This window comes from Podarcis cretensis (assembly GCF_951804945.1).
Source record: "Podarcis cretensis genome assembly, chromosome: 5".
NCBI lineage: Eukaryota > Metazoa > Chordata > Lepidosauria > Squamata > Lacertidae > Podarcis > Podarcis cretensis.
Genome location: NC_137174.1, coordinates 51145308 through 51157556, shown reverse-complemented (window position 1 = coordinate 51157556; position 12249 = coordinate 51145308). Strand labels below are relative to the sequence as shown.

The window sequence follows — 12249 nt, the reverse complement described above, 5'->3', positions numbered from 1 at the left end:
GAGAGGAGCCAGTGGTCCTGTAAAAAGTACCCCTAACTGGAAACATCTAGACACTGCTCATCCCCATGGTTACCATGACTGAAAATTGACCACTGCATCAAGGAAGACCGACAACTAATGCAACATTCTGTGATCAGTGTTTCCTTCTCCCAGATCTGCAAAAAAAACAGACAACAGTCTGCACAGAACAAAGTAATTATTTTTCTCCTTTCAAATTTTCAAACAGGAACCATGCTAGGCCAGAGTGCACTTTATTCTTCTAGTAACTAGTAACTTAGTTGCTTACAGAACTTAGTATAGTCCTGTATATTTCTTAAGGTAAAAAAACAAATTCCCACAGTGCCGTGAGGAAATGGATAAAGGCAAATATTTTTTGCCTTCTTGCAGGATAAGAGTCTTTTGGACACAGAAGTTTCCAGTTTTTCTCCAGCTAATGAGGGCAAAAGCAGCTGCTTTTTCCTTTGATTCAGGCCGGATGATTAATTACACTGAAGTGGAAGCAGAGCAGTAGCTGTGTCTGCCAAGAGACTTGATAATTAACACAGAGAGATCCACGTGTGAATCTGCATCAGCATTAGCGGTCAAATCCCTTGTGGTTTTTAACTGGCTGGCTGAACAAATCCACAAATGCTTCTTCCCTGATGTCAAGGAACCTTCATCTCCAGCCACTGTATTCCCACTTGAAACATGGTCCATGAGGCATTATATTAACAACTAGGTCAGTTGCCAAGCTGTAAAAACAGGATAATTTTTGTGGTTGGGTTTGATTCTTGTATAGTACATACTGGGCAACTGTCCATCCAAACCCCACTGAAATTATTGGAAGTCACCATCCCTTATCCAGAGGAAAGCAGGGAATCTAGAATAGGTTCCACTGCTTTCAGTAGGAAATGCACAGATGATGTTCCCAGGGGACTACATCTGTATTTCTGCAGCTTCAGCCTTTAACATAGCTTTCATTGACACCAGCATCTGAGTACTGTGTACATATCCATTATCACCAGAAGCATGTGTGGAAAAGGCAATTATATGACAATGCTCAAGTGATCACTCCTGATTTTCCAGACATATTTTTTTTTTATCAGCCACATCCAGCTGGACACTTGCCCAGCTGTTTCCACTTGTCACTAATCAAACCCAACAGCAGTTGAGTTGGACAGATTTTCTTTTGGCATCACAAAGTATTATTTGCCTTTCTTGAAAGGAAAGCTTTTCAGTCTCTTCAGAATGCCAGGTGGGTAGCTATGCTCACCTATTGCAAGATTCTTCTTTGCTCTTGCTGCAACATCTAATAATAATAATAATAATAATAATAATAATAATAATAATAATAAATATTATAGCATAGGTTTTCATAGAGTGGAGTGGACTTCAGTTCATCAGGTGCATGAAGCTTTAAGTTGTTAGGTATATGCACATAATTAGGTGGAAAAAGAGAGGAGGTATATATATAGCTGGCAGGTATATACACATTGTTAGGTGAGGTCAAAGGGAAGTACATTATTTAATTTCTATACTGCCCTTCATCAGAGGAACACAGGACATTTTACAAAAGAAAACTACTTCACAGGCAATATTCAACTAACACGTCCCATCAACACAGGGATTTCCGCTTGCTCAATGGAACTTTCTCCCCTCTACTCCCTCCTGTGCAGACCCCACATCCTCCAGAGTGAAATTGCTCCAGAGGGTTGTGGTAATCCCAGAACAGATTTAAGAAGTGTGCAGGTGTGGAGGGTGCTCTGGTGTGTAAACAGAAATCCGTGCACTGATGGAGCATGCACTTAGTGCTACATGGGATACAATCCAGTGTTTAATAATGTAGGTAAAATCACTACAGTGACCATTCACAAACCAGCTGATGAAAACACAATCACTCAGGCATTGGTAAGTTATTGCTATGATTGAGGGGGGGGCAAACCCCCATAATCGCTACATTCAGTCAAGAACTTGAGCAAACTCATAAATTCATGAATTTAGCAAGGGTTGGAAATAACACCAACTAGCTTCATCATGAGGCCAGCCTGGTGATGACTCTATGTGGTGGCCGGTGGGCAGTCGCTGAAGACACAAAAGGCTAATAATGGTTTGTTTGATAATGGGAGCCATCAGCCAGGCAGAGGATGATAGCAACATGAAGGGAGAGGTTGCCAGGGTAACGGGGGTGTGATGTCACCACAGAAAAAAATATGTCCATTTAAACTGAGGTTTTGGGGCAAGAGTTTTTGGGAAGGAGAAAGGAGGCACCAGAATTCAATGCATGCTGGCTGAGAGGCTGCACTCAGAGACTGGGAGGGGGACATGACTGGCTGCTGCTTTAAGACCCAAGTTTGCTGAAGCTATGGGAAGAGCAAAGAAAGACACTCAGGGTGTAAATGTTCTGCACTCCCTCCATCAAAACTCAGGTTGTAAATATGTGTAAAATAAACCACATTTCATAAAGACACAACTGTCTCTGCTGTGTCTTATTCCCACAGAACACAAACCATGGTTAAGTGCCAAACAAGATCTCCGGAATCTTGCTACCAATCAGCAGAGACTGGGGTGGCCTGTAACACTATTTACCATGTTGCGATTCTATCACAGCCATGACTTCTGGAAGTACTGCACTGGTGCCTCTCGTCTACATCTAAGAACAAATTGTGGCATGGAGTGGGCCCTTGTACAACACTTTGAGCTCACTTGCCATAGGAAATATTGGGACTAGCTTAAAGTGTCTTCAAACCAATGATAGAAATACTGTACTTATGTGGATCTAATGTGCACCTCAATTTTCAAAACCTTGAAACCAAAAAAGTATTTGCTGGCAACATCAAATCTAATGCACACCCTAATTTTCATGAAGTAATTTGTCCAAAAAAAGGTGTGCATTACATTCGAATAAATACAATAAAAGAGATGGGGTGGAGGTTTCCAATATAGATGGCGGAGGTGTCTGGTTCTGCCCCATTTCATCAAAAGACACTATTATGTTTTAGCTACAAATAATGCTGATCATTCTCTTGACTGCTACAGCTTATGATGAGTCTGTAAAAGAAGAACGTGCTGCTGAATTTGCTGTCAAATCTCCCAATAATGTTCTTATCCAGCTCTGAAAAATTTAGCTTGTTTTGATCCTCATACAAGGGAGAAAAACAAAAACGCTACACTCTCAACTATACTTTTGGGCTGCATTACCTAATCGTTTTCAGATTACAGTTGAAAAGCTTAATGGTCAAAGGAGGACCATTACAGTCACCCAACTTGACCTCTTACTTGAAGCTTTATGAATTAAACGCTCTTGGAATTCAGGTTTTTTTTAATCTACATGGAACATAATTCATATTGCCGCATAGCATCTGTTAACCATATACCATCTGTTAACAACTGAGCCCTCCTGATCTAAAAAAACAAAATAAATGTATTTGCTGTCAACTGGTAGCTCTGCTCATCAGGCTGCTATGGAACACTTATCAAAGGCATTAAAAAGCTTAATTGTCCAATTAAAGCTTAATCAATTTATCTCATTATATTATTAAATGTAGATGTTATTAATGCATTATATGCCCGTCTCTAGAACACAGATCCTCAAGAAGAGACAGCCAACACAGGGGAGAGCAGGGTTAATGAGTGAACTACCTAGTGAACGCTGCTGTATTATATGGAACATTGGGGCTTGTTCTCTGTTAAGAGCCTAGAGCCAAAGGGCTAGGGGTTAGATGCTAACCCACCCCCCAGCTCAGTTTGCTGTCGTAACAAGAGAAAATTGAGTCTTTGTGATGGTGTAAGAAGTGCTAAGAGAGGAGCAGAGCAGACAAAAACTTGTGGGGACAGATAGGACTCATCCATCATGGCAGATACCAAAAGGAAGGGCTAGAAAATCTTTGTACCTCTCTAGCAGGGGGAGCTAAATATTGAGTAGTACTTGCTCACCTTTTACAGCCTGTAGCTACATCTACAAATTGAAGAAACTTTCTCAAGACACCACGCACACCCTGCAACCAAGAACACACGACAACCTATTTTATTGACTTCAACTGAATGCTACTTCCAAGTCTAATTTCAACAGGGGAAAGGGCAGGATGGGGGATTGTGGCACTGAGGAAGGTCTCTGCAGAAACATTTAGTGACCACACATGCCATGTTGGTGACTCCTGTCACAGGGTAAGCAGGCATTCTCCTCCCTGGGAATGGTGATAAAGCATAAACACTCATGTGCTCCCAGCACCTCTAATATATGATACAGATGTACACGTGGTAGTCAATTTGTGCAACCCTTCCACACAAAAAAGACAACAGTCTGCTCACACAGGCACAATATACTATAGCTCCAATGGGATAGAAAAGATATTTCTGCTTCCTGGTAGGGAACCAAACCACAGTGATAGTTGCATTTTTCTTAAAGAACAAAGAAAACCTGATGACATTTGGACAAATGGAGGCTGAAGGATGAGAGCTGTTAAAAAGTGTTTGCCAATAACCAGTGTTATTGGGCAGAGGCCATTTTTTTCTTGCCGTTTTCCTTCTATAGAACAAAATCAAAGGAATACAGGTGGAGAATTAGTTTTGCACAGCAAAGTGGCAGCAGTGAGCTGCAGAAAATCTCCCACTCAAGAATGCAGTTTTCTGCAAGGCAAGAAGTGACGAAACTTCTGGGGGAAGGCTTGTGTGTTTTCAGTGAAGTGCTCAATTTTACCACATAGCTCTGAGGCCTCTTGAGGCATTTATAATGATTCTAACTGTCCGCTCAGGGCAGTCAAGAACTGCATGTCTAATTTTAACATTTTGGAGGTTTTAAAATTTTTTTAAAACCTGTATTTTTTTGTTATTAAAAGGCACCTGTGTCTATCTGGGATGTGTGTGTATGTGGACTATATTTTGATCTCATTTTAGTCATTCTTTACTAGTTGCTTGTTAAATAACACTTTACAAATAACAATTAGAAACTACGCTTATACTTTTATTAAAATTTTAATTATTTGCAATGCCAAAATATTTGTCATACCTACAATATAAAGTCAAATTTCAGTTAGAGCAAATTATAACCTTTCTGCAATGCATTAACAATTGTGAGTTACGATGTCCCCACACCCTTAGATTGTTAATGCTACGCTATCCCTGATGCTGGGTTATTAGTTTCAGCTGACTGCTTGGTGAATTAGTCCATTTCAAAATACCCCTTTGGCTCCACTACTAATATTTGCTAAAAATACTTCCAGAGCTCCTAAATAGCAAGACTGATGCAGTACATAAAGCCCTCCAGGACACAGTCTTTTTGTGGATGACTATGGAGAAAAGATAATTAAAAAACAAAGTTCCAATCCATGGTTTGTTTTCATTTGTTTTGTCTATCAGATAGAAAGGGTCAAGGAGAGACAGAGAAAATAAATTTCCTGCTTCAGTAGGCAGGGGTACTCCAGAGAATGCTCTTTCAACTTTGTCATGAACATGCTGCTTTTGCACAACAAATCAACAGTATTTCACATTCATGGTGAAATGCTGATATGTAATCAAAAATCCAACATGGGGAAACACTACAGATTAGGAAAACTCACATCACTCTAACAGTAAGTGAAATATATTTATATTAGCAGAGCTGTTGCATGCATTCCATCCCTGCAACTATACAGTCATAGCTCGTGTTACATTTGCTTCACGTTGCAGCTTTTCAGTTTACGAAAGCGGCAAACCCGGAAGTGTTTACTTCCAGGTTCACCGCGCGCGCGCGCACACACACACACACACACACAGAAGTGATCTGTACGCTTCACGCATGCACAGGAGCGCTCTATCATGCGTCACGCACGCACAGTAGCAGTGCTCTACTTACGGACTAAACGGATCACGTTTGTAAGTAGAGGTACCACTGTATATGAGAGTGACTGACTGCACATCCAATGACTCTACTGCCATAATGTTCAAATAATTGTTGCATTAATTATTGTATGGTCTTTTAACTTATTATTGTTCCATGGAGAAAAGATGGGCTGGCAGCTGAATCTATTTCATAACCAATGATGAAATGGCCAAGGGGCTGCCAACACTGCTACCCACATACATCCCTGCATCTGCTACCCAAGCACTTCACTCTTCCCAAGGATAGGGCTGGGATGATAACAAGAATCTTAAGAAACCTGGATAACAAGGTGCCAAGTATTTCTGCATTCCTATTTACAAAACTTAAAATGTTATTCCACACCAACAAGAGTTAGAGTCGGACCAAATAAAGGCTTTACATTACCTACTTTCGCTCTTCTTCTTTTTGTAATACAAACTCTAAAAAAAACTGGACACTTTTAGAACAAATGTGGCAGGAATATTTTCACACTGTAAGAAAACATCATATAAATAGCTAACAAAACCATATGCACTGCAGCTGTCTTGATAAAAATGTGCAATTGAGCAAAGAAAGCATTTTACTGCCAAATACACAAATGATCATCTCTAAGTAAAAATTTTAATATAGGAGGGATTATCCCTGATTTAGATGCAGGTTCTTTAGCAAGCTACCCTCAAAGACCAATTGCCACACAATTTACACAGCTGGGTAGTCCTGCGGGTGGCCTCAAACTCATTAGGAAGATACATCACTGGTTTGATCAGAATGGCTTTGTCCAAAAGAAGAAAGAGTGTCATAGTAATAGTGTGGAAAGCAGACAAGACTATAATGGTCAATTTTCATGATAATTTATTAGCATGGAGAAATACTACTATACTTTTCTGACAATTGCAATGCATTGCCCAGCACCACCAAATCACTTATATGTTCAACATGTCAATATCAAAGAGCTAAAATGCAGCATCACAAGGGCAGAAACAAATGCTATTCAAAAGGTATTTTCCAACTCAGTATGCTGCACAAGATTCACAACATAGCTTCTATGAACAATCCAAATATGGAAAGATTTTTCCAATATCTGATTATTATTAAGCCACTGTGCGATTGCTTCATTAGAAATGTGAATGGCTATGAATATTTCCGGAAGATTTCTAAATATGTTTTCAAGAACCCCTTCAGTTACAACATGTCTAGCAATAGGGAAGGTTAGTTTACTTCTTTCTATAATTCTCAACCAACATTGTGTGTCATATTTCTATACTTATAACACATTCTCCTATCAAAAATTATATAGTTTATTATTAAAATATCAAGAAATGTAAATAATACAAATATATCATTGATAAAAAGTAAAAAAAAAACAGATTAATCACTGACAAGTAACAAATGTAAAAAAATTAAATCAGAAAAATCTGGATGTTCTCTATCTACACATTTTCATGAAATTTGTTATTTCAGAGGTTTATAAATAACTCCATTTCTCAGTGAATTGATTTGTGTCATGTTTTAGCTTACAACTAGCATACACAGTTGGTTAAAAAGTCTGCTGCCCAAGCATGTCCATATCAATCCAGAGTTCTTTCTGTCTTCCAGTAAGGAGTAGTGGTCTCCTACCCTTTTAAGGGCTTCTTGTAAGACAGGATCTTTTAAACAGAAAAGTAAAGCAGCTCAAGGGGCATGAAGTATATAATACCCAGTTCTTTTATTATCCCCAATAAGAATGGGAGAGAAAGCCACATTTGAAACATGTTTATTTTCTGGTATTTGATTTAAGAAGGTATTTGGTTTTCTTGCCCATTCCATTTCAAAGAACCTAAGTAGATAGCATGTAATAAATCACATTAAAAAGATGGCTAATTAAAACAGAAGACACTACAAGCTGGCAAAGAGCAATAAATAAATAAAAACTAAACATATTATATACCATCTTATCCAAACAACAACAACAAAAAACCCACACAATATTAGACTTCGGCTACGCTCAAATATACTTATTTCTAAATAGTATAGGATTGTGCCTCAATTCCTCTGTTCCAGCAAAACACAGTGCTATGCTGAAGAGAAACATAGTGACATCCTTGTGCTGATAGAGGCTACCACTAATGAAACGCTTATGCCAGGTATTGTCAACCTTTTCAGGCAAATGAGCACATTTGGTTCTTTGAGTAATTTCCTTCACCACCAAAGAAACAGAAAAAGAGAAATTCCATGTATACACACTTATTTTTCCCAGGGATTTGGTAAAAGCTGGATCCAGCAGAATTAATCCGGGCCTTGAAAAGCACAGAGATGAATGAGAAAGCGAGAAAAAAAATCACTCTTCCAACTTCCTCCTCTGGCCCTATATACTTTTCCAGGGAAGAAAAAATGACTATTCTTACCACCTTGTGGTCAAGGTGCCATGGGATGGAGAGAGCTTTAAAGCTTTGTGGGCATCAGTGGCCAACCCCTTCCAAACAACTGCACAAAAAGAAAGATGTGGGAAGAGCATAGAAGGAACCTTATTACTCACCTGGGCGTCATTCCCAGCTCTGTGAAAATGTAATTTCAGGCAGCAAAATGTATTTCTCTGACACCTGGCATGCTTGATTTCCAGCATCCCTATTTTAAGAAACTATATTTTGTTGCATGTGTTTTAAAAACATGTACCAGAAATATTCATTTCAGAGGCACTATACAACATCTCACTAAGGATTGTAGTCATGGTAGTCCTACTCAGAGTAGACCCTTTGAAATTAATGGGCATGTCTTACTTAAGTCTATTAATTCCAGTGCCTCTACTCTGAGTAGAACTTGGCTGGAAGCCAGCCTAAATGTCTGTGAGTGATTTGGACTCCAACGCAACACACAGTTGTATGGAAGGAAGCCTTATTGAACTTCATGGTGATTACTCCCAAATAATGCATGGAACTGAGCCGCTGGTCTGCCTTGCTAACCATAGACCAATGCTCATTTCCCTTCTCTCAAATTCTGCTGCAATATGAGCATCCAAAATAGCTTAAGATTCATTGTCTTAATGAACAATGAAAGGAAACTACCAGCTCATATCCATTTTGATAGCTGTTCATGCTAAACCATTCCTCATATTCCCCCCCAAAATTTCCATTGAACTTGTAAACAAGATAAAGAAAAATAGATTTCCAAGCTGCAACTCAAGATAAATGGGTGAACGTGTTCTTTTTTAAGTCTAGCACTTCAAGGGGTTGTTTTCATCCCTAATGAATAGCACACCCTGTTATAAAACAGAAGTTGTTAGGTTAATTTATGTGGAATTAAAAAGCCACTCAGTTTATGTGTGCCATCTAAGCAGATTTTTGCAGCAGTTAGATAATCATAAATTTAGCAGGCAGTAGCAACAAGAAGAAACTATCTGTATAAATTAGGTGTTTCCTTGGAACAATGACCATTGGCTAAAGTATCGTGAAATACTACTATCCATGTGAACCACAGTATATGCAGTCGCTGAACGCAAGCACAGTAAGATCACATTGGAACACACAGTATGCATGCTGGAAGATACACTGAGCTCAATTCTGGCTATCTGCTACTTTTATCCTTCCTCTGTCAGGGATGTTAAAGAACTAATAGTCCAAAGAACATGGGCAAACCAGGAGAAAAACTGAAGGCAAAACCAGAGAGAAACCCCCCCCCCACGTTTATATAGTTTTTGTTATGGACTCCCAATATATAAAGTTTTAAATGTGCAGATCTGGTTCCAGATTATGGGGGTCATTGGGCAGACTGCCCTTGGTGGGATTTCCAATACCAATCACGCCCCCAGTATTAACAGTCCACTGGCACTGCTGCAGCCACCAATCTAACAGGGTTACCAGTGGAGGCAGCACTGTAGCAAGCTGGAAGCTTAAGGGCTCCACCAGTGGATAAGCCCACACAAGACCCTGGGGTCAGGGAGCACCAATGAAGGTATGTGAAGTGTCAACCTCATAGGGCACTTCCAGGGTGCATGAGCCCCAGAAAATGCCCCATCACTAAATGTGGCATGCATCCTACTGAAGTGACCCAAGCATCAGAAGTGGCCCTTGCCAGTTTATTTTGATCTTATTTGCAATTAAAAATCCTAGTGTAGAATCCTGTAGAACAGAAGTTGCTGTTATAACAATAGGAGTCCTAGCACAAATGTTGCTATAACTTACCCAAAACAATTTCAGTAGTTTTTCTGCAGTACAGAATTCTCCTGCAGAGAGAGTTATAAACACTATTCACAATAGGAGGAACGGTGCCAACTAGACCACAAAAATGAGAAATATTGATTAACTTAATTCTAGATTCATTTAGAACATGCTCCTGGTTTCTTCCTTTGCAGCAGAACATTGCAAAATGGCCATGCAGGCAAAATTGACTGGCTTAGAAGGCTTAATTTGGCCCATGTGCTGGATATTCCCCACTCCACAGTATAGCACACAGTTTATTGATTAGTGTAGACAGATTGTTCAGCGTAAACTGATTCTTACACATTCCAGCTTTGGCCTAGAATCCGCCATGCTGAACTGCAGCTAATACAAGCCACGTAAAACAGTGCAAGCACACTCATACACAATATACCACCCAAAAATACAACTGAACTCAACATCTTAAGGTTCTTATGCTGGCATAACATGTATCAGAAATTACACACAAAAATGTAAGTTCTCATGATTACCACATAAGGGTATACAGCACAAGTATCGGGATCATCTAACTTGTCCCACTCTTATTTTACATGCATAAGAATGTTGATGAGACAGGGATTGAACAATACCCTCTCCATACAGCCACTGTGGTATAGTTATGTTACACATAACATAACTCATGGAGTAGTGCCACCATCACCATCCGCCAGGTCCCTCTTCCTTGTGTAACAATATTCAAACACTGGCAGAGAGCCGAGGCACTCTCCACTACCTGAGGATCTTCTCAATATTCCCTCTCTTACAGTAACATGCTGGCTTCTGACAAAGGGACTTCATGATAGTATGATGAGACCCATCACTGGTTAATAGGACCTTGTAAATCACCAGGCTGCTAGCCATAGATATCAGACAGAATATGGCATGAGGAGTAATATTCCAATCAAGGATTAAAAGCACAAATCCTGAACAAAAATGAAACATTTGAGTTGTTTTCATTATAAAGCTTTTGGAAGAGAACAAAAGCTACAGCCAGAAGCCTACAAATCAGAAAAAGCCGAGAACCTAAAGCCAGGTTTGAGTTATACTTCCTAGATCTGACAATTCAGCTGAGTCAGTACTGTGACATCACAGCACCCTGAAAGGGGAAATGCTGTTCAAAAAAAACAGCTCAGGATTGGAAATTCATCTCCTATCCCTCTCTTCCCCCACCCTGCTTCCAATAGCAAAACAGCCACACCCATGAACTTATTCTGGGTGTTGCCTCTGCAGACAAATTAAATATATGAGGATGGCATACTAATGCCATGAAAATTAATAGCCATTGCATATTGTGGCCTTAACCCTGCAGAGAATGTGTTTTCTCCAAGAAGTGTTCCACTGAGAAGAAACTACACCTAGCTCACCATATACCTAGCATATGGTATGAAATTGACCCATAGTCTTTAATGGGCCTTGGTGTTATGCGTATGTAATGCCTTGTGAATAGACATGTATTGGTTTCTTAAATATATGAAGAAGAAAGCTTCTTTCAACCACTGTAGCATTCCCCCTATCAAATAAATATCACACATCTACCCAAGAAGAAATTTCATATTTAGGCCTCTTAAACACAATTCAATGTGTGTTTACTTAATAATAAACTCCTGCTGAGTTCAATGGGATCTAGTCCCAGGAAAGTTTGCATATGACAGCCGGATTAATGATTAAGAAGTACACATGATCAATATGGGGGGAGGGATTGGGGGGAATGCACACAGATGCAAATAAAAATCAGCTGTTCCCACACCTCAGAAAAAAATAGTACTGTTATTCAGAACACATCCTACCACAAATTAATAATCCTGTTGTTGAACTATCTATAACACTTCATTAGTAAGCATCAGCACCTTAGGGTTGTAACCTACTCTGAAAACACAGCAAAAATATCTCCCTCTCATACTGCAAAGAGGTGGGGGGGGATATTGGCATTGGCTTCCCTTTCTAGCTTGCAAACCCTTCCGAGAAATATTTTAATATGCCTCCAGAAAACGCAAGCTGCGAACGATCTGACACGTCGTTGCTTCCCACCCACGAAAAAAGGATGTACTGCAGCTTTAAATATCTTGGTGCATCAACCCCTGGAATTCTTCCATCGGTAGAGCTGCAAAATGGTACCAAGAAGGGTGGGGTGGGAACTAAATCTGCTCACCCCACCTTTATCCCAAGAAAGGTGATTAAGTAGCACAAGCCCATCCAATCCCTTCTTGCACCCATAGTAAAAGCGAGAGTGCTGTGGACCGGGGCGTACAAACGCCACCGATT

The 12249-nt window shown here is 39.8% G+C and overlaps 1 protein-coding gene across 2 annotated transcripts in view; it reads right to left on the bottom strand.

Annotated features, from left to right (window-relative positions):
* Nucleotides 1–12249, bottom strand: part of ABLIM1 (actin binding LIM protein 1) — a 197919-nt gene that overhangs the window by 182166 nt on the left and 3504 nt on the right. The window lies entirely within an intron of this gene.